The 24152-nt window shown below is 38.9% G+C and overlaps 1 long non-coding RNA gene across 1 annotated transcript; it reads left to right on the top strand.

Annotated features, from left to right (window-relative positions):
- The first annotated feature begins 2528 nt into the window (after window positions 1-2528).
- On the top strand, window positions 2529-23880 carry LOC306661554. The gene is made up of 3 exons (XR_013763896.1): window positions 2529-2860; window positions 9694-9842; window positions 23694-23880. It is a non-coding gene; the product is annotated as an uncharacterized lncRNA (long non-coding RNA).
- Window positions 23881-24152: the final 272 nt, after the last annotated feature.

Genomic DNA, 24152 nt, shown 5'->3' with positions numbered 1-24152 from the left:
CCAAAATTTAATTACACTTCTCAATGGCATGGACAAGTTGAAAACAGTGGGAATGCAGACATTAAGCACAGTAATGGAGTTGATCCACTGAATATGATGTTTTGTGCAAAAAGTCACTCACTGGCAAAAAGATGTGGGAATTCAAGACTTTATTCTCAATCTCTTTCCTGAGGGAGAAAAATTGTGAATGTGGCAGACCTGGTGAATAATTAAATAGCGAGAACTTGATTTCAATAATACTGGTTCAATGTGCAAGGGTCTATTGAGGGGAACAAAATTTATATTCCTGGAGCAGACACATGACTTTTGATCAGGTGTCTGAAATATGTAAGACTCAGATAATTAGGGACAAAAGAAAAGTTGGAGAAGAAGTGAAGCATAAATAAGAGCACAGATATGGAATGTAGAAGGTTGGTTGGCAAGTGATGGGCGGGCCTAAGCCAGAAACTGTGATAGTCAGCAAGGGGAGAAGACTAGAGAGCAGGATTTTGGGCAAGCTGATGTGACCTCAGAGCACTCAGAGTACATAGTCTTTGTTCTTTAAATGACTCCAGACATTGTTCAGAGATCTCTTCTGTATCTGCTCCTCCATGTCACTCCTCAGGCTTTCTATGTGTCTTAAGCCTTGAAGCTGTTGTTTCCTTCTCTGTATCATACAACCAGCTTATGTATAATCTATGCCATCATTGTCAGTCACTGATTATCTTCTAGTTATGCCTTCCTAAGTTCAAAAGAGCCTGTGCATAAAAATTGCTGTTTCCCATCTATAGAGTACCATCTAATTCCAACCAGATGCTTTCATCAGTTCTTAAGCAATCAGCAAGTCTTTATTGAGTTCCCGATGTGCAGGGCATGGGTCTAGTCACTGTTCTTAAAACATTAGGTGTTTCATAAAAAGCACTCACAATGATCCACAAATTTCTTTTTGTTTGATTTAAAAAAAGTCAAGTGAAATCTTTAGGCTTTGTTAAAAATGATAGAACTTGGGACTTTTCAGACAGTGAGTGTGGGTGGTAAGTGAGTTTTCAATGGTGTTTGATTCATCCAATTTATCTTACCATTATTCTAAGTTATTATTTTTTGTCTTTAAAAGTAGAATATTTGGAATGGAGAAACACTTCCTTTACTTCTCAGGATTTTTTCCATTTCCTGAAAATAGAAATTATAAAGAAGAAAAAGAATTAATGCTTAGGATAAGTCAAGGTAAGGTTACTTTATAATGTCAAGGCAATGAAATCTATTTGCCATCTGATTTGCAGGTGGGAGGGCATTCAGTCTTGCTAGCAACCTTAACATTTTCATACTTACAGCTATACAAGGTACCATGTAGCAAGTAGTTCACTCTTACAGTTTCCACAATCTCAATCACTGGCACACATTAATTTGTACTGTGATTAAGTGCCAAGCTTCTGCCCGGGTTTTACACCCCAGTTGTGCCACTCACTAGCAAACCTCCATGAAGTTGTTATGAATTAATTGAAAAAATATGCATAAAACCACACAGCGCATGTACTATGTACTATGTACACATTAGCTAACATTAGCAATCATTCAAATAAAAATAATTAAGTAAAATGAACTTGTTACTCAGCCCTATAATTTTAATACTAACATTGTCTTTGTAATAATAATGCTGATATTTTTTGAGAAGAAAGTTCTCATTTGTTAAGCATTGTGCAATGTTACATCTCATTTAATCCTCACAATAAAGTCATCTGTGAGTTGGTGTCATGACTGTCACCCTTTTATACTTGGGGGTCAAAGTGACTTTCCTGCAGTCACAAAGGTAGACCGTAGTAGAGCAGAATCTGAAACTATGTGGTGTGACTTCAGCATTCTTACCTCAAGTCACTCTGCTGTGCTTTTTGCATAATTGTTTCTAATCATACAGTCATTTCCTAAAATCCAGTTAGTCATCCTGTAGACCTTTTATCTCCTCTATGGAGCCTTAGGACCCAGAACAAACAGCTTCTTCTGTTGGCTATTCACATATTTTCATGTGACTGGGGTTACCTCGATTTTGCTGGAAATCACATTTCAAAGATGCCCCCAATTTTACCTTTATTTGGAGATTCAAATCAAATATGTATTATATTTCCATAGTAATCTAAAACTTTCAGATACAGTCCTGAGTGATAGGTTCCATTATTTCCAGTTTAGAGATGAAAACCTAAGGCTCAGGAAAATTGGATAACCTTCGAAAAGTCTCATAATTAGATATTTCTGGTCTAGTGCTCTTTCTGCGAGAGGTATTACTAAACCATAAATCCAAGTTTTGTTTCTTTTTACTGCACGTCATTTCACAGCAACACTTAATTTTAGAGATGAACTTTGAGTCAGTAATCTGGAGGTGGGTTTAGAAAGGAAGAAGTCATAGTCGGCTTCCATTCCGCTGTGCCTCTTTGAGTGTCCTCGTTTACTCAAAGAGTTCAAACTACTTGTCTGTGAAATTTGCACACATGCTGTGGAATGACCTTTGAACTTGTGCTCCTGGGCTGGGTCTCCACCTCCTTCCAGAGTGACGAAACAGGTTGGCTGCTTGTTGGGGTGAGTGAAGAAGGTAGCCCCTTCCACCCTCTGAAGAAGGTTTCTTCAACAGGACGCAAGACCTCTTTAGCCTTCTGCTCCACTGATGGGGACTTCTCAGTGATCTGTTTGCACATTCTTTTCCTGCCTGGTAATTAGCACCAGCTGTCTCAACTTAAAAGGAAGGAATCCCTTTGAAATCCTCCCTATCCTCCGTGAAATGTGCTACTGAAACATGCTAATTAGCAAGTGGACTTAGGACAACACAGACATGTGTTTCCTGTGAGTGTTGGAGAAGGAAGAGGAGGAGGGAGGTGTACATCTGTCTAGTTGGGTATGTGTGTGTATGCTTTTCTAATTTTCAAAATGACATTTTAAATCAAACTCTGCCCAAGTGTGATCAGTAGCCAGCCATGAAGGCCCAAGCAGCCACCCATGAGTTGCCTTCTCAATTTTCATCTGTACTTCCTGCCCGAGCTTGTCAGTGGTCCTTGCCAGAGGAAAGAGGCAGTGCCGTGGCTTCTCTTCCTCACCAAACTGATTTATCTTTCCCTCAGTATCAGGAATCACAGGGCTCCAGGGAAATAAAAAATAACTCCCTTTCCTTCAGGGACCCCTGTCCCAGAGTAAACTGAGAGTCAAGTGGGTCTGTAACAATTAGCACACCCTGGATTCGAGGAGAGAACTCAGAAGCATAATTCTGCATTGTGTCAATTATACTTAGCTAAAAGTGGAGAAGCCACTGGGTTCCAAGTGTAAACTGTGATTATGTGAAAATCTGTGTTTTTATAATTTTGAGCAGCAATTTCCAGGGTTTCAAACTTACTGGCAAGCACTGCTTGGGGCAAAAACTGCTCATGACATGGAAAGGAGGTTGGTGGATTTTATGGAAGCACTTGGGAATTTATCGACATGATGAAAGGAACTCAGGAGGCTCGAGGGCCACTCTTGGGACAAGGATGGGCAGTATCCTTTACCTCCAAGGTCATTCTCCTGGGGCAGTCTGGTCCAAGAATCCACCCTGGAATTCCTGCGTCTATTTCAGCAGAGCTTCCAGACACCCCAAGTATTGCTGAGCAACAATCTGCACCCCAGTTGTTGTCATATTCTTGCCTCACTGGCTCAAAGTTTACAGTCTTACTTGTGCGTGTTTGATAGGTTGAGATTCACTCACAACCCTATTGTGTGACTGCAAGGTGGAATGGGGTGCTCATCAAAAGATCAGCTGTCCTATTGATGGAAATTTTGGTTGGAGTTTCCTGTTTTGCTATTGCTTCTCCCCAAACCACATGGGAAAGATAATTCCCCATGAGAAAATTAGGTTATTTTTAGCAAGAAAACTTGATAAATATCTACTTTAGAAATCTACAGAAGGAGGATTCTGTTTGTCCAGTGTCCATCAGTTATGGTAGATGCAGTCTTGTACAGTAAATAAGATAGGAAACCTATTCTAAATCTAAACACTTGGCCCAACTGACCAGGCTCTGGAAAATAAGGCAATATGAGTTGTCTGCAGCTCCTGAGAGCTTTCCAAGGCTTGGAGGTGAAGCACGTCTCATTCCAAGGATGTCCTGTCTTTTGTGCCTCAAGTCTACCATAGTTCTTTGATGACTTAGCTGTCTTTGACTTGTTCCCTTGTCTTGTCCTCCATGTCTGTGGACTCCTGGCTCTGGTTTGGCTGTGATTTTAGGTTCTCTCCAGCTGAGTAGTCACCTTCACTCTTCCTCTTTCCTGCTTTTGGTTGAAAGCAAAGGGAAGACGAAAGGATGAAAATATCTGGTGTTTCTTTGTGGGGACAGAGCAGATTGATGAGTATGATGTAAATGCTGCAAACCCAATGCTGACTTGCTTGCCAGCTAAAGTTCCATCACTGCTCTCAGAATTAAGTTGAAAGAAGGAGGTAGACTATGCTATGCTATGTGGGAGATGAATGAGTCCATTAGATAACACAGGGGGAAAAGCAACCTGGCAGAGGAAAATGTGTGCCAGTATAACCCTTACACCTGGAAAGAGGGCCTCAGCTCCTGGGCTCTACCACTCCTGGCTCCCCACCAAGGTTATGGAGTCTGTAGGGCCAAGAGATGCTTACCCAGAGCCCATTCCCACACTCCATTCTGTACCTAAGTAAAATAACTAACTAACGAACTAACTAGGTAGGTAAGTGCTTTCCTGAACTCTGCCTTCTTTCCCTCTGCTTCACATTCTAGGCTTAAACGTTCAGTTTCCTGAATAAGCAGTGCCTTTTATCTCCATACACAGAAGGTCCACCTCTGACATTTACAGGGTCTAAGACTTGAGTAAACATGGAGGTCATAGGCTCTATTTCTAAATTCTTAAAATGTATACATTAAACTAACACATTGCTACATAAAATGTTCTGTCCTCTGCCTTTGGTTTTAAAAATTACCTTTAAAACTACCTATAAAGCTAAGCTTAGATTTTGAATTCTCAGACTTCAGAATTCCCCATCATAATGTCACAGCCCAGGAGGGCATTTCCAGCATTCAGTCTACCAGGCTATTCTTCCCACCCCTTGATCTCTCCTGCACCACCAAAGATTGCGCTTGTGGGAATATTGGCACATATTCCACACATCAGGAACCATAAACACATCCTGCAAGAACTAGTTCTTATCAGCAAAAATAGTCTTAGTTCACCCCTGGGAGGAGATTATCAGAAAGAAGCCCTTCTAGATTTTGTAAGGGGTAAAGGGCCACTGGGGCAGGTAATTCTGGAGTCCTGGAATTCAGATCAGGGGCTAGAATGGAGTGTGGGGATGGGCTCTGGGTAAGCATCTCTTGGCCCTACAGACTCCATAACCTTGGTGGGGAGCCAGGAGTGGCAGAGCCCAGGAGCTGAGGCCCTCTTTCCATGTGTAAGGGTTACACTGGCACACATTTCCCTCTGCCAGGTTGCTCTTCCCCCTGTGCTATCTAATGGACTCATTCATCTCCCATGTAGCATAGCATAGTCTACCTCCTTCTTCCAGGAAATCTCTGTCATTGTCCCAGAGCAAGTTACACCTTTCTCCTAAACTGACTGTTAACACTTAATGTATGACTAAAGATGACTTAAACTCTCATCCCTCAATTTACTTTCAAGACAATCATAAAGTTGGAAGAGATAATATACACAGAATTTTAGAAAAGTAACAGATAAAAAAAGATGTTAGCTATTATAAGTGTTATTATATACTCACATAGTTCCTTGTACTTATTCCTGTAGAAATATTTCACATTGTTTTATTATTGTTTTCTTATATCTCTTCCTTCCAGTAGATATATGCTTCTTGAAAACAAGCACTTACTTTTAATTTAGTTTTGTATTCCTAACAGAAAACTCAGTATATTACTTAGTAGATGCTCGATAAATGTATTTGGAGTAGATGAATTGCCTTTTGGGGATTTGGAACTTACAGTTCTTACTGTAGCTTGTAAGGACCTATAAGGAAAAACTCTGGGAAATCACACTCAACTTCTTAGATGTTCCTAACTAGAGACCCTTAGAAGAACAGAAGGAGATGGTAGAACTAAACTAGAGTCATGTCACAGGGTGGCATAAAGAAGAAATTTTATTCAAGTGTCACTTCTGCCAAGGGACTAGGTATGCTTGCACAAGCCACTAATTCTGTGTCCTGGCAAAGATTTCCAATCCAAAACATTCCATTATGTAATGTATTTGTCTTCATACAAGCCAAACGATTTGCCAAACATTCTTCCAACAGCTTTGAGACTACATATTTCTCTACACCCATGATCTGGGATGTTTGGGCCCCTGTTTTTCTTAATTGGACCTGTTTATTCTGATAACTTGCAGATAAATAGAGCTCAGGAAATACGGTCAGGAGAAAGACTTTAATGATGTTTGCTTGATTACCATAATCAAACTGCTCCGCTGAGTTTTTTCCATCATTTACTCAAGTGGTTGCTAAGTAATTTCCAGTACAGTTCCACAGTTAGAATGAATGGCCCTGGCTGCCAGTTGGTTAGAAAACTGTTCTGTTCATCATTCATTCATTCATTTGGGCTTGTCATGAACAGTGACTGAATGTACCAAAATGCTTGCCCAGAGCCTCAGAGACAAAAATGAAGGAAAATAGAAAAATCCTCCTAAAAGAATTCCCTTTTCCTTTCTTTTAACATTGCATTCTCTCATTTAGCCAGGCTAAATTACAGAAGTGAGTATTACAAATAGAGTTTTTCAAAATTGATTAAAATAAAGAGCATCTAAAGACAACAAATTTTCTTTCTCTCTTCAAAAAATTATAACTACAATAGAAATTAATCTTATTATAACAAACATCTATATAAGTAGTGTTTTATAATATGCCAAGTGCTGAATGTTTTTGGTATATTAACTTACTTAATCTTCACAATAATCCTGTGATGTAGAGATTATTATTTTTCTTCTTTTACAAATGAGAATGTAGAAACACAGAGAATTAGGGATTCATGCATTTATTTTGGTTTTCGGTGCCAGGGATTGAACCTAGGGACTGGTGCATGCTAACCACATTTTGTACCATTGAGCTATGACTTCAGCTCTAGAATTAGGAATTTAGATTAAAATTATGTAACAAGTGGTAAAGCAAGAATTCAAAACCAATCCGTCTGTCTGTGCTTAGGTGGAGTAAGGAAATATTTACATAATTTTTTTCAAATAAGGAGGCCCTGTTGAACTAGCTTATAAAAGAAGGAAATAATAGTAATGCAAACTTTGTAGTACCTATTTTTTTATTACATGCATACTTTAATGTTTCACTTCTAGGCAAATCATTCCTGCTATCATGGGATAAAATACTGATGTGATATGAGGCTGATTGTGACGTGGGTTAGTGAGTTTTCACTAATGAAATTGTGATGTCATGTACTGAACATCTGACAGTTTGGCCCTTTTAGGTTTGGGGACTGAACTCTGTAAATGAGGATTTTTCTGAATGAAATGCAGCTGATTGGAGTTGAATGAAGTGCAAGGTGAGGTGCACTCTATGCCCCTGGAATCCACATCACCAGACATAAGGGTCTTGTTTCCATGGCAACAGACTAAGGCTTTAACTCTTGCAGAGCTGACATGAGGACAAGATTTTGGACCCTGGTTTTGCTGAACATTATTTCTGTCTTTGTATTCCCCCCTTCCCCTTCCTCTGGTCTTATCAGAAGTTAATGATAACCAGTTATTACAGGAGGGAAATAAAAAAGTTCAACATCCAGTAAAACTTTCTAGAATCTAATAAGAGGGGAAAAAAATGTTGTTTCCATTAATGTACTTGAGCTTTCTAAAGGAGGATCCACAATGACTTTAAGAGGCTATTTTTCCTGCTGTGCATTATGATTATCTTCAGGTCCAGCTTGAGTGTTGTAGTTAAATGGAAAAAAGAAGAAAAAGAATGATTACTTCCTCTCCTTCCATCATTTGCACCTGTTGTTTACATAAAAGTGGGGTGTGGGGTGGGTGTGTCATGGGGGAAGGAAAAGAAGAAAAGAAATGAAGTACTGCTTCTGTTGTGATGATTTTGATGGGACAGCTCTGAAACTGAGCCAAGTTTTTCAGATTTTTTTAATTTCTAGGAAGTCCAATATGTTCAGTTGGTTGCTTTACTTGGGGAATACAATGATTTAGTAAATACTCCAGGAAAAAAAGGAGTGTCCAGTAGAACAGAGGGGTTTAGATATTATCTGTTCTGATGGTTTAATCTATTAAATGAAATAATTATCACAGACAACACTTACATAGGTTAATACTTGCAAAGGACTTTTCTAAATGTCATACCCATATTTACTCATGTATTCTATGATATAGAGACATAAAATAATGTTCCCAGAGCTTCAAAACTATTAATTTGAAGGAGTATTCAAACCTGTAATCTGATATCAGACTTGTATAGTTAACCACCCTTGTGCGTAGTCTCTTAAAGTCTGGTGTTTTCTAATGCATTACTGAAACTTTTATGAACCATTGATTTCTATTCTCATTTGCTGGATTTGACAGCATCATTTTGTCTTTTAGCTCCGTATCAAAATGCTCACACAGCTTTTTATTTACTTGCATTTGTATTTGTGTGCATGTGTATATAAGTTAAAGTTTTTTTTTGAGTGCTGGGAATTGAATCAGGGCCTTGTGCTTCCGAGGCAAGCACTCTAAGAAATAAGATATATCCCCAGTCCAAGAAAATTGAACTTTTGAACAGAATTTTGTAATCTCTTAAGTAATAATTATGGACATCTTGGAATATTAGAAGAGCAAGTTTAGGAGTCATGTATGTAATATTTGCTTTACCACATTTGTTAAATTTTAGTTGTAATGGAAAATAGTTAGACTTTCTTTTCTTCAAATAATTTTTTCATATTTTCCTCTACTTTTTTTTTTTTTTTTTGGAGGGTCCCACTAAGTTGCTTAAGGCCTTTCTAAGTTGCTGAGGCTGGCTTTGAATTTGCAATGTCCTGCCTCAGCGTCCCAAGTCACTGGGATTAACAGGTATGTGCTGCCACACCTGGAACACTCCAAATTTCTTTTCAACACTTCTTCATTGGCTCCACTATAAACCTCAGTGTGTGAAACGGAGCTATATTTGAATATTTGGTGATCAGGCTATATCGTTTTTTAGTCACTCAAGTCCTTAATGCAATATTGTTACAAAAATGAGCATTAATTCTGGGTTGTGCTTGGTCCAGGGTTCAACAACATGCTATTTATTCTAATTTTGAATTTATTTTTAGGTTTCAATTCATGCTCAATTTTTGCTTAATTCCTGGGGGATAAGATTCTATACATTAATTTGATATGATTTACCCACAGTATAATCAAATCTTCATTAAAGAAAGTTTTTAAATACAGTCATAATATATTATCAGAACATTAAAGCAAATCATAATAATTGTCATAATAGTCACAGTTTTATCAGTGGCTATTTATTAGGTCTTCATTTAGCATGACATTGAAGTTAATTACTACCTTACCTTACAGTTTGGGGTGATGACGATTAGAGTGAAATATTTGAATCAGCCTGTTAAATTGCATACACATCAAGTGGTTTAATAAATCTATTCTGAGCAGTTTTTATTTTAGGGGCCAGGACTAATTTAACATTTTATTAAGATTGACATTACCAACAATTTCAACTCAGCTGACCAAATGCTGAATGATGGATAGTGTTTCTCTACCCTCTAGTGGTCTAATGCAGAACTGAAGAGGCAGACCTGAGTCTTCATGGACAACTGGCTGAGAATCCTGAGACCTGGACAGCCATGCCTGCATAGGGTCGGCCCTGAATCCGGAAGGGCAACAGTAAAAGGTTTAAGGCCAGGCCTCCAGAGAAGGTAAGACAAGCATGGATTCCATCTCCGAGTTGAATTTATAGGCATGACAGGAGGAGTAATGCTGGTTTGTTTGTTTGTTTTAAATGTTTCTTCTTTAAATTTCTTACTTCTGAATATTTGGTTTGTGGTATATTGAACAAATGTTCTTTATCTGGGTTCTTATCAGTGACATTACCATTTTGTGCTGGGTCATTGTTCGTTGTTGAGGTGCAATTTGGATATTTAGCAGCTCCCTGGTCTTTGTGATACCCTGCATCTCATCCCTAGCTATGATAACCAAAACATTTCCTGCATCATCGAATATCCTCTTTGGGGAAATAATTTCCCCCTGGTTGAGAAGTATTTTGTTCCTAATAGTTCCTATTAGGTTGGAAATAGTTCAATAAAAGTAAATATTTTATTAAATGCTTATTACCTATCAGGTCTTGTTTTCATTGTTGTTGTTGCTATTATTATTATTATTATTATTATTATTATTATTATTATTTAGTACCAGGGATATCTCACTAAGTTGCTTAGGGCCTCGCTAAGTTGCTGAGGCTGGTTTTGAGCTTGTGATCCTTCTGCCTCAGCCTCCCAAGTTGCTGAGGTTACAGGTGTGCACCACCACACTTGGCAGACCTTGTGTTATTTAATTTAATCCTTGTAAGAATTGTCAGAAGTAAATCCTATGTTATCATTATCTCACTTTCACAGGTCAGGAACTGAAGAGAAATTAAATAACTTTCATGACTTCACATTGGCAAGTGGCAGAGTCAGCATTAAAATCCAGGGGGTCCAACTTCACAAGTGTCACCCCTCACTAATCTCCTAAAAGGAGTGAAAAACAGAATTGCTGATTTCTAAAATAATAATAATCCACAGACATCAATTTACATAATTTTCTGAATCAATAATGAAACAGAAGGGAAAGATATGGTACCACATTGTCAATGGAAGATTAATTCATTTTTTCATTCCTGTATCACCTATCTACTGTTTATAGAGATATGGAAATGTAGGTAGCAAAGTTTCTGCTCCCCAAAGCTTACTTACATTGTTTCATAAACAAATGAAAAAAATTCATATGTGATATTTCATGTGTTAATGTGTTACAGAGAAAATGAAACGTTAAAAGGGATTAAAAGGGCACGAGGCTCTGATACGGTGACATTGAGCAGACAGTGAGGGAATAGGATTGTGAATGAAGTGGAGATGAGGTAGGGAATTGCTCCAGGTGATGAGAACAGCTAAGTCAAGATCCTGATGCAGGAGTGTATTTGAAGTGCAAGTGAGCTTGGCAGCATGCTAAGGGGAAAGTAAGGAATCGGTGCAGCTGGAACAGAGTGAGTGAGGAGGAGCAGGAGAAGAGAGGGAGATAAGGCCAGGGGGCAGGAGGCCATCCCAGACCCTGTAAATCCCACTAGGCCTTGCAAAGGATGTCAACTTTTACTCTGACTGAGATAAAAATCTATTGGAAAAAGAAGTGCCTTGATCTGACAGTTTTTCAAAGAGTCATGCCAATCTTTTCCCCTGTTTGGGAAATAAATTATCATCATGAAAGACCATGAATTCTGGAATGAGGTTGGCCTAGTTTTAAGTGTTTTCTCTAAGATCTCACTCTCTTTGGACATTGGAACCAGTGACTTAACTTATCTGGCCTCTGTTTTTCTCTTTCTTTCTTTTTTATTTTTTGGCTAAAGAAAACTTGTGATAATATCCTTCTTATTGAAGCTAAGTGCCACTGGATAGAAGATGCACCATTATTTTATATTCCAGTAAGAAAAAAAAAAATAACATTGCTGATCATGCACCAGTCATTCAAACCAGGCTAAGTTTGGAAATGGCATTAATCTATTTCTGGAATTTGATAACATTCTCTGTCTTCTCTTGCATTTCTTGGCATATAATAGCAATAATTTTGCATAAAACTCTCAGTAACAAAATGAAGCTATTGGTAGCTTTGATTCTGAGAGTCTTATAAAGCATTTGGTTGTTGCTTTGTAAGAAAAGATGAAATTTACTTCCTATATGAATATTTGCTTTACTAATACTGAATTTATCCCATACCACTTTGCTCAGTTTCTGTGCTTATAAAATAACCTTCAATTAAATACCAATTAATAATATAACAGATTTTAAAACAGAGATTAAACACATATGCAGTGTCAATGATGTGCATTAAGTCAACTGAAGTGACATTAATATGACTTTACACATTCACAGACAATGACAGAATTACATCATGTCTGCTTTTTGGCCCATTATGATTGTAAGGGAACATCAATTCTATGTTAAAATGTAATGTGTGTGGTGTGTGTGTGTGTGTATGTGTAAGAGAGAGAGAGAGGGTTAAAGTGGGGGATGTATATGTGTGTCAGGATTGGTGAAATGTGTAGTGGTACGTGAACTGTAAAATAGAATTAATATGGGAAGTTCCTGGCACATAGTAAACCTTCAGTAACTATTACTTATAATTCTCCTCTTTATGAGGGCACTATTTTAAGAAAATATGGAAAGGATGAAATGAAAAAACTTTCATTTCCTCCATTTTTCTCTAGCCCTGACCTTTCAATTCTAATTGCTCAGGTGGTTTCCTGTCTTTCTGTGCTTTCTACTCCCAGAAGGAAATAAAACGATAAGTCTCTTACTCCCTAAACATCCCCTTTCCCCAAGCCATTAATCAATAACTCTTAAAAAAAATTGCCCTATGTCTCTGGAGACACTTTCTAAAATGTAATAGATTTTTTAAAAAAATTCTTATCCCTTGAGTAGCTTTTAATTCTGGGTTGACTTTTGCCTTGTACTTCTCTCTCTCTCTCTCTCTCTTTTTGGTCCCTTGATGATTTGGAAAGCTGAACAGACATCATCACTTTGTCTTATCTCTTCCTTGTTTATTATTTGGCCTGCTCTTAAAAAATGTTTGTTGGAGAACCCTTCCCAGAAAGTCACGGTTAGGAGATAAGCTGGTCCCCTAAACTCAGGGTCCTGGTTTGTCGTTACAGTCATAAAACCATGCAAGATCATTTAGGGAAAGGCTGTGGGTAGCGATATTCATGGTTATTATTTACTCCTTGCCTTTTTACATCTTCCCAGAATGACATGCTTCTTGACCATCTGTCTTATCAAACTAAGACAAGAATGAAAACAGATGGTGTGGGAGCCAACAGATCAAAGGAAGGACTGGAGGAAGCTCATCTCAGGAATCAGCTTGTTTTTTGCCCTTGCTAATTGTTAACTGGAAATGTCCTGGTGCTCAGCTGCACTGGAACCTCAGGCCAACATAGATGCTGTCAGTTTCTATCAGCCCCAGGTGATTAACAGCATCTTAAATCTTCAGATGAAATTGCTGCTGGGTCTTTTAGAGCAGGTGGTCTGTTCAGAACCACAAGCTGTGCAAATATTGAAAGGAGAGTATTCATTTGTGAGAGAGGGGTGGGCAGCCAAAAAGACTTTGATCCTGGAGGTGGTACTTCTTACTTAACCCGCTGCAATATAATGAGCTGAGTATTGATATCTTTAAAATTATTGATTTTAATTTGAGATAATCTGTCTGAACTATCCTTTTCAATCACTAAAAATAATCCAAGCAGCTTAATTCACTTGTTATTGGCACCTAGATTGGGATTTGTTGCAAGGTTGGTGGCCAGATATTTTTCCCAAAGGTTACTTAAACCCTAGTTTATTTTTCCTTAAGTTTTGAAACAAAGTGCCACATTGACTCCAACCCTTAAAAGTCAGATCCCTGCTCACGATTACTCAGATGAAAGCATTTTTGTTAGCAATTCTTCATTTTGTTCTCCCAGTTTGTATGAAAATGAACCTCGAGTACTAAAGTAGCCCATTCTCAATTGGAATGTCTAGAGTCCTTTACCTTTAAAAAATTTTTTTTCAAGGATTAAAAAAATCCAAACATTTATGGGCCTTGATAAGTTTTCCTCTCTGGCATAATTTGGATAAAGAAAATGCCTGTGAGGAGAGATAAGCCATTTCTTGTGATTTGTGCCTGTGCATTGATCCTATCCAGTAAGTGCCAGTGTGAAGACGACAAATGCAGTCTAGATAGGAGGAGGGAAGTGGTGGGCAGCAGCAAGCAGCAGGTAGAGCTTCTTGGATATGACCTCTATGGATGGTCACCCACCATGGGTCTGGCATTTGAAAAGGATTAGTACAACAGAGAAGGCTGTTCACACACAAGCAAATGATTAAAAGTCAAATAACCTTCCTTGATAAGAATCTGCTATAAGCTGCTGGGTGGGGTGGTGACCATTTGTAATCCCAGTGATTTGGGAGGCTGAGGCAGGCGGATTGCAAGTTCAAGGCTAGCCTAGCAATTTAGTTAGACCCTGTTTCAAATAAAAAAAAAAAAATTAAAAGGGCTGGGAATGTGGCTCAGTGGTAAAGCACCCATTTTTCAATAAAGAAAAATGAATCTTATATAAGCAAAAAGAATTCTCCCTAGAAGGATAGGAGTTTGCTATTAGGAATTCTCATTGGACTGAAGGAGACTCATCTTATTCTTTGTCAAATGAAGTTAAAATTATGTATGAAAGAGTCAAGCTTCCTTGAAAATCTGTCCTAATTACCTGACAATATAACTCTTTGCTAGTGATATATCTTAATGCATTTCCTTTGTGGGTAATATTTTAGAAAATGTTCTGTTGGAGACTTTGAGGAGATCTGATGTTGTTTGAAACCAATCTACCAAAAATAATTCTGACCACCTACTATGTGCTTGTTTTCCTAGCTGCTGAGATAATAACAGTATTAAAGGTGTGGTGGGTTCTTCAACTAGTCCCTATACTGTCTGTACCCCTGGCTGCGTGACTTGGAAGTTTATCTCCACAGAAGGAACAGAGAGATTTCAAGTGACCAATTGGTCTCTTTACCAAAGACTTTTCTGGTTAGCCTGAAAATTTTTGATTCTGAGAAAATAGTTGGTCACCCAGAGTGAAGTATATTTTTATATCCTTTTACCTTGAGCTTGGTCATGTGACATATTTGGCCAATACAGTGAGATAGAAATTGCAGAGTATCAATTCTGAACCCTGCCCTTAAGAGACCTCACATGTTTGCACTATCTGTGCTTCTGCTATCACCATAAGAAGGACATGCTGTGACTATCCCACTGGTCTAAGGCAAGTGTGAGTATGTGGAACAGAGCCAAACTCTGCAGAGTAGCCTGGCCAAGCCAAGTTTATGCCAGCTGTCTCCCAGCAAAGCTACAGTTCCATGAGCAATAATAATAGTCATTGTTTTGAACCACTGATTTCTGGCATGCATTATTAGATAGCATAAATAGCCTATATAAATACATTTTATTAGTATCAGGCACTAGGTAAAAAGTCTTACATAGACCACCTCCTGCTACCACACCATGAAGTGGTAGTTATCACTATTTTACAATTGGAGAAACTGATATGGAGAAAGAGTCAATGCCGAAGTTAAGTAATGGCATTGTTTTCAAACTTTTTTTCCAAGATAATCCAATACCTTGAAGTTTAAAAAGTTATCAAGAGGTACAAGCTATTATGAAAGACTCAAGCTAATCAGAAAAATAAATCAGAAAAAGTAAAATGTCCCTTCCCTCCTTGCCTCCCCTCTTCTCATATTCTTCCTCTGTGATGCGATCACTGTTAAGCTTTGTGTGACTCCTTCCAGATGATTTTCCATGTGTTTTGTCAACACATCTTTCTTTGAATTTTTTGTGACTGGAGATTGCATGTTGTTCTTCAGAACTTTCTGTGTATTTCAGATGCTTTCCATGCTAATCCATATGGAAATGTGCTGTGATCTTTTAATAACTACACGTTACTCCTTAATACGGAAGTATCACAACTTGAGCATCTAAATTGATTCTAATTCTCCTGTTTCCAAACACTGGTTATATGAACTTTATCTTCAAATATAATTGTGAAAATTGAGTATTTCTATATATTATCCAAGGAATTAAATCAATCCATGGCTAATTATACCTCACTCTTCATTATTACTTTTTTTTGTTGTTGTTTAAATAAAAAGCCATGTGCAAACAATTATAGGACTTGTGCACCATAAGCAAGTGCTCATCAGATACTGGGGTCCTCTTTCTGGACTCTCCTCCTCTCAGAGGCATTTGCAGTGGATTCATGTAAGCTTGTAATGCACATTAACTGTACTTGTGTCCCCAGAAGAAGTGGGTTGTCTTGCTATCAGCTGTTCAATTTTTCAATCTTCCACTTCACATAGCATGGATGATTGAAAGTTTTGTCTAACATCCTGAAAGACCCTGTTAACTGCAGGTGTTTTCTGATTAAGCAACAAGCCAAGCAAGTGGTGACTTTCTTCAGTGGAAGCATTTGTCCAGGTAGATAGTGAAATCATGGCATGTACTTTGACTACACAGTCACTTAAGGTGGGTTCAGTTATTGTCTCTATTCAGACTGTTAATAAAATATTTTATTTGAAGAGACTTCTGCTTAGAATAGGTTCTTATAAGAGGAGAGAAAGAGATGGGGAGAGATGGGATTGACATGCATTACATGGCTGCTATAGGTCAGGAATTCATTCTTTGATTCAGGATTATCAAGAATCACTCCTGTGCTAGAAACAGTGTTAAACACTGGGAAGATAGAAATAGAAGAGGCAGTTCTCACCTTCAAGTAGCACAGCACATTGAGGGACACACCTATGGAAATTGACAGTTACTGTGAAAGGACACACCCTGTATCAGGAACACACAGATAGTGCAAAGCCTTCTGCTATAGACTCTGGTAAACATTCAATGGTGTGCAACTCTGAGGCTGAGCTAGGGTGGGAAGCCCTGAGCTCACTTCCCATTGAGACAACAGTATATGACTGCCATGACTCATGGCAGCAAGCGTAAATCGTAGGTATACATTTCACACATCTCAATGAATTTTCACAAATTGAACATACTTATATAACTTATAACTCAGATCAAGAAATAAAACATGGACCACACACACCCTCCCACGTACCCAGGATTAATCACTATCCTGACTTCTGTCGTCCTAGTTTTGAACATTATCTAAATGAAATAAAACTGTATGTTCTCTTTGTCTCCTACTTCTTTGGTTTACTATGACAAGTGCAATCACTATTATAAACTTCATTCACATTGTTGCATGAAGCAGTAATTCGTTTTTGTTGTTGTCTGTATTCTATTGTATAAATATATTGCAATTTAATTGCAAACTTTAATGTGGAGGAAAATCTTCGTTGTTTCTAGATTGGGGTCATAATGAATATATATATATATTAATATTCATTATGACATTATGCATATATATATGCATATATATATATATATGCAAGTATGTGTATGTGTGTTTATGTATTACACACATAAAAACAAGTAATTCATTTTTGTTGGTTTATACATTGGTGAAATTACTTTTCAGCTTTTGCAGATGTAGTACAGCCATTGTTCATAGTGGTTTTGCATTATTCTCAGGGATAGCATGGGAACAACCATCCTTATCACCTCTTCCAAAGTCTGCTGTTCTTCTCTCCTACACTGAGTTATATCTTGCATTGCAACAAGCCTAACATGTATATGCAGTCCCTGTCTGTATTACCACTCTTTGATCACCCACTTGGGTCTGCTTTTTCAAAAATGGGTCTGGGGAAGAGTTCTATTTAGACAAGAAATTCTGGAAACCTAACTATCTGGACTATAGTCCTGGGAAGGAGCAGGGATGTGTTCTGAGTGAGCATGCTCTCAGACTGCATGGATTCCTAACTCCACAGGGTGAGGCAGGACCAGGGCCAGACTGCTCCTGCCTGTGCCTGAGAAGAGTGGCACAGTGGAGGAGAGTCCACTCCATTCTCAGTGGAGGAGAGTCCAGTTCCACTTCTTCACTAAGACTCCAAATTGTTAGTCATCTTTATTTTATCCATTCTGCTGGGTACATAGTGGTGTTTTATTGTATGCTGAACTCAGAGTCAATGGAGTCAGAACATTTTTTCTGTTTTTTTTCCATTTGGTCATGCTATCTTGTGAAGTATCGGTTTTTTACAATTTTTCTATTACCTTGCTTGTCACTGCTTTATCCTCACTTTACAGTGTGGTATCTAAAACACAAATAAGAAAAATAATTTTGTGAAATGCCATAAGTAGGAAGTAGAAACAGAGTTGGTGTTTGAATCTAGTGTCTCAAACTTCATAAAAGTCTCTCCTGGTGTACTCAGATGGTCAGACAAGAAACCTGAATTGGAGTTTAACATCCGTTCTGATTCACTGATATGTAACTTGGAATCCTCCTTAATAGAGTCTCATTCAAGAGGCCTTAGGTAAGATAGATAGTCAGGGGAGGGTCTATGTTACAGAGACCACAGTCACAGAAAAGAAAATATTAACTGAAAGAATAAAAATGACCACTGACTTGATTTATAATTATAATACAGTTTTATTGAGCATCTTGTATGTGCTGAACACTATGCTAAATTTCTATACATCACCTCTGATCCTCACAGAAACCCCATGAAGACAGTATTGTCTCCAGTTTACAGAAGAGAAATCTGACTTTTGAGAAAGCTAGTGGTACATACCAGCAGGAGTTGGAGCTAGGATACCAAATTAGGCCTCATTCTGGCTCCAAGGCCAGTTTTCTTCTGTTCCATCTACTACACTGTCCTTGCTGGAAAGTAAGGTGACCTGTCTTACTAAATCCACTTGGGATTCCATGAACCAGGGTTGGATGTGGAAACAAAGCTGCTCAGGCCCATGGATTGTGAGGCAAGGTGTCAACACTCACTTTAAAGATAGGATCCCAAGGTAGAGCCAGGGAAAGAATCCCTGAGCTGTCTAAATGAAATGTCCACTAGAAGGAGTCAAGCAGAGAGATAAAAGCAAGGAGTCAGTGGAACAAACACCAAGGTCACCAGAATAAGTTTAGGAGGCAGTGAATCCAGGAGATATTATTTCTGATGCTTAATAAAGATGGGGGAGGAATTTTAGGGGCATTCTATAACCTGGAAGGGCACTCTTTGAGGGTGTGGAGCCAGTTTGGGCCCATTGGCCTTTACTGGATCTAACTGACTAAGGGCCCATGTGTGGCTCTGTTCCCTACAGCCTATGTCCAGGAAGCTGCACCTCTGTGGCTTGGTCCCTTCTATTAAATTTCTGAGGCTTCTGTAACAAATCACCTTGAATGCGATGGCTTCAAATAGCACATTCTATTTTCTTGCAGTTTTGGAGGTCAGAAGTCAAAAATGGGTTTGAAGAAGCTAAAAACAAGGTGTTGGCAGGGCCATGACTGTGCCAGGCCCCCACAGCGGATATAGAGAGAATCCCTTCCCTCACCTTTTCCACCTCTGAGAGCTGCATTCTGTTGTTCACAGACCCGCCCTTCCATCATTAAGGCCAGATTATCAAATCTTACTCTGCACTGGCTCCTCTCTGGTCACATCTCCCTCTGCCAATGCCACTTGTGATTGCATTTAAGGCCTAGCTGGATAACTTAGGATACTCTCCCCAACCAAAATCCTTAATCATACCTACAGAGAAGCTTTTCCATATAAGGCAATATTCTCAAGTTCCAGGACTGGGTCTTAGATATCTTTGGAGTCACTATCAGCCTGTTACACGCCCACCATTTTGATTTAATATACAGTAGCATGTCTCCTGTTTTTCTCTGTGAAGGCTTGTACTTGGAAATAAACTGGATAATTTCCTGATTCACCAAAAATCGGATAAACCATTCTAAAAATTTCTGTTCAGAAACCTTTGTGGTTCCCATAAACCACTTATATTTCCTTAGGATCTAGTCAAGTGTTCTAGGCACGCACAAAGAATAGTTAGCATTTATGTTTTACCTCAGATATAAATTCTTAAGATGATTCATGGGGTTTCCTACTGTGAGATCGCCTTCCTCAGAAGCTTCCTTTTCTAGGAACTTGATACGCTTTCAGATTTTCTGTTTAAAAAAATCCCTTCCTGCACCACTTCTCTCAGGCACCTCTTGTGAATCCCTGTCAGCAGTGACAGGAAGCTCACTTCCGGGCGAGGGCTGTCTGCCCTGGGACACCTGTTGTGCTAGTGGTGAACATGAGATGTCAGACATGTGCAGCCTCCTCGCAGGCTGCCAGGTGGATGGCTCAGCTGCTCCTCAGACGCGGGACCTTCATAGCCTTTTCCAGGGGCCAGGGGTTCCCTGTCATTCCGCTTTTCATCTTCCACATCATCCACATTGTGAAAGGCTTTAGCGTTAGGGTCCCAGGAGAGCATTTTTATTCTGCAGCCGTTTGTTGTCAGTTCATTCAACATGTGTTTCTCAAGCGTCTGCTCCGTAGCTGGCATTCTGCTGGGTGCTGAGGATTTAGGATGAATGAAGGACAGACCCTGCCCTTAGGATATCAAGTTTAGTCAAGATATGATAAATCTGCATATTAATCCTAAAATTAGTGGCAAGTGACAGAAACCAAATACACACTAACTAAACATCAATTGTGTCATGAAAAAGTACTGTGTATCTGTTAGGGTCAAGCCCAGGGATAGTTCTGTGTATCTGTTAGGGTCTAATCAGAGAAGGGTTTAACCAATTAAGAGCATGTACACACACACACACACACACACACACACACACACGTGAGCACATACACAAAGGGATTTATAATAAGAGTTTAACCTATGCAATTACAAAAGATGGTTAACTAGTCTCTGTTAAGCTGCTGCCTTTGTTTCCCAGGCAGGGAAACTGAAGGCAGGTGGGAAGGCATAAAGAAAACTTGGCACACTTGAACATGAGTCGGAACCCAGGAGGACAGAACTGGAACGCTGGTCTATTTCTTACCACCTCCTGATCATGTCAACTCCTTCCTGCAGATGGAAAGCAGGCACTTTTTGTCATGAAGGTAAAAATACACCTGTCCAGGAGTTTATAAAACCAAGGAAATCTGAATCAAAACAAAGTAGATGCAAACCTGGCTGCCCCACCAAGACAAGTGAGCAGATAAACCAGCAATGTGCTTTCACTGCAGTGCTGCCTGCTGCCTCTACCCATTCCTCTCATGGGTAAAAGCAATATGGCTGTCTTCATCTCCACTTCTGACTCCCATGCAAAATGTCTTGTGTTCCACTCTAACCAAAAACTTACAGGGAAGTGCATTTTGGGAGCTAGAGTGCCACTTAGCCAAGCTAGCACATCACATAGATAACCATTCTGGCATGTGGAACAATAGGCTGGAGGTGTTCAATGTCCTCAAGAAATTTCTCAACTTTCTTTCTCTCTTTTGACTTCTTTTAAAGAGCTTCTTCTCTCAGTTCAGCTTCACAAACCCGGTGGAGGGAGAGCCTCTCTCAAAAGTTTTAGCAAGTCCTGGGCTGACATTGACTCTGATCCACCCAGAGGGATGCTGCAGTCTCCTTGGGAAGCTGTAGGTTGCTTCCCCTGAAGTCAGGGAACGGGATAGCCTTATTCTAACTATGGATTTTGGGAACACATGAGAGGTAGCTCCCCACAGGAAAATCAAGGTGCTGGCACCAAAAGAGTGAATCAAGCCAAGAATAAAAGCCTGCTAATAAAGATAGGAAACTTGGAGAATGGTGTTGCCGTAGGATATGGTTGTGTTGAATAGGAAAGCAGCTGGCAGCAGAGAGTGATTACTAGGCTGCTATCTGGAGGCCCTTCCTGTCTGCTTTTATTGGCTCTTGAATTTGCCAGCTATGTGTCCTTGGGCAAGTTGCTTAACTTCCTTGGAGCTTAATTACCTTATTAGACAAGGGGAAAAGTTAGCCTAAATTCAGTCATTCATCCAGAGAGCAATAACTGAACGCTTAACATATTCCACACCCTGTGATAAAGGAGAAGCCCTTAAGGGGCTTGGCATATAATGAGGAAGAAAGATGGGTAAATTTACCACATGTGGAACAGATGCTTACAGGGAGAGAGCGGAATCCTTCTGGAGTCAAGTGGGTTTCTCAGAAAAGGGCATCTGAAGGGAAACTTTGAAAGAACAAGCAGGATTTTCTTGAGAGATAGGTCAAGGTATTTATTTTATTGGTAAGCCTAGTAGATACAGAGTGTAGAGTAGTAAAATAAGCATATCCGGAGGCAACCATCCAAGGCCAAGTGCTGGCACCTGCGCATAGCTAGCAAAAGCTAAGTTCTCTGGTGAGGATCCAAACAAGAAAGGTAGTTTACACCATGCTACGGTGTGTGGTTCTTATCTCATAGGGGGTGAGGTACAGCAGGGTGGTTTTGAGCTCAAGCGTCTCATGAGTGATAGTGAAGAAACTAAGTGTCATAGAGGAAGAAAGAGATGAGAACAGAACATGTGATGAACTAAGAAATCATTTCCAGTATCCAGGTAACAGAAGTTGCACACCTGGACAGAGGCATAGGTGGTGATATTTTTCTGAAGTTCAGGGCTATTTGGGGCCGGACTTATTAGGACACAGTGGTTTGCCAGCTGTGAGGGAAGAATGGAGGAAGGGTAAATGCCAACTCCTGTGTTCACAACTAGGGTGAAGAGATGGGACTGCTACCATTAAGAAGGGAAAAACCAGAGGGAGGGCAGCTTGAGAGAGGGGGACATTGAGTTCAGTTTGGGGCATGTTGAACTAAAATAGCTTTTAAGATGGCTGGATGGAAAGCTCAATGAAAGCCAAAACTTCTGTCTAACTCCAAGTCCTCCATTTTATGGTTGGGTTCATTTCAGTTAGGCAATTTTGCTTAATATGTTTTATATACATAATGAGGACCCAGGACTTGAGAAGTGGTTGGTAGAATGATCAGTGTGTCCCTTAATATCCTATTCCCAGTCTTCAATGGGAAGGAAGTGTACAAGCCGCATGTCATGATTCAGACATGAGAGGAACTAAAATAACCCATGCATTCTTAACTTCCCTTTAATTTCTATCACAGAAAAATGTCATGGAGTAAGAAAGACTTTTGAATACTTCTTTATAAAATGCCTTATCTATTTCTCAGTATTTGAAATAGCCTCTATGAAGAATTACTTGTTGATAAATTTTTTTTTCTTCAAAATTACATATTACTGTTCTTCATTATAAGAATTCCAAAGAACACTCCAAAATAATCAGAACTTTACAATAAAACACAAATCTATGTCTCATTTTTACTTAAAATTTTTCCTTAAAAATGCCTTTTAGAGAGTGGGTTTGTGCTGAACTGCAGAAGTTCCTTCTAGAGTTATAAGCATGACTGTATTTTAAATGACTGTGGATAGATTTGCCCAGTTTCTCAGTGGCTCTGTGCTCATCTGGGGGCACTCAATTCCCATCAATTTTGATTCCATGGGACCCATACAAACAGGACAGATTTCAACATGATTGCAGTTTCTTTCAGGAGAGTTCATTGAGGTCAAGGTTTATCTTCTCTTGTATCTCTTATAGACAGACATCCAGAAAACTAAATCCAGCTTTCACATTCATGCCAGTTTCCTTTTGGGGCCTGAGAAGGCAAAGGAACCACTACAAATTAATTCATTCATATAGTGAAGCATCTTGCTTACCTCTTAACTCTTTCTTAAGTTGGATTTTATTAGTTTGATTAGAGTCAAGATTTAGTGACTTCTGACTGATTGAAATGTGGATTCCATTTGTCTGTGAAAAGGAACAGAAAGAACAGAGAGCAGTCAGAAACTGACATGATACCCTGACCAGATGCCTGTGTATGCACATATTCTAGGAGCTGCGTTTAAATACAATATTCCCATTAGGAATTGAAAATTTTGTCCAATAAACTGTATCAAGTAGCATTATTACTTGCATTTTACAAATGACAAAACTGAGATTCAAGAAGGTGAACCAACTTGTTATAAGTTGCTTCTTCTGAAAATCAAGTTTGCTTTGATCTAAAACCTGTGTTCTTCTCTCTTTTAAATAACTTGCATGTTTTATTCTAGAAACACACATCATGTCTTATTTGTGGCAGCACAAGTTGGAAATAGCACTGGATTGTGAGTTAAAAGTGAGGAACTCTTCTTCCATTCACTACAGATGACTTCTATGAAATAGGAAATATGAACCTATATTGTGCACAGCCATAGAAACGAAAAGATGTACCCCATTTGTGTACAATGAATCAAAATGCAGTCTGTAAAAATTAAAAAATTTAAAAAAATAAAGGTAACTGTGTCTACATCTATTCTTTCTACCTAAATAGGTCAATATGCAATAATATTAGTAACAGGTTTGATGTCATAGAAAAAAAAAAGATTGAAAGAGATAGAAGACGAGATTTAACATCCTCACCCAGCCACTTACTTTTCAGCTTTAACCTTCAACAAGGCACTTTATAATCTGGCCTGCATCCTCATCTAATAAGTGTGAGTCTGTCTATCTTATAGGCTAAATATCCTGTT

This window comes from Sciurus vulgaris (assembly GCF_902686455.1).
Source record: "Sciurus vulgaris genome assembly, chromosome: 5".
In the NCBI taxonomy this organism is placed as follows: Eukaryota; Metazoa; Chordata; class Mammalia; order Rodentia; family Sciuridae; genus Sciurus; species Sciurus vulgaris.
This window is presented reverse-complemented; position numbering and strand designations above follow the sequence as displayed.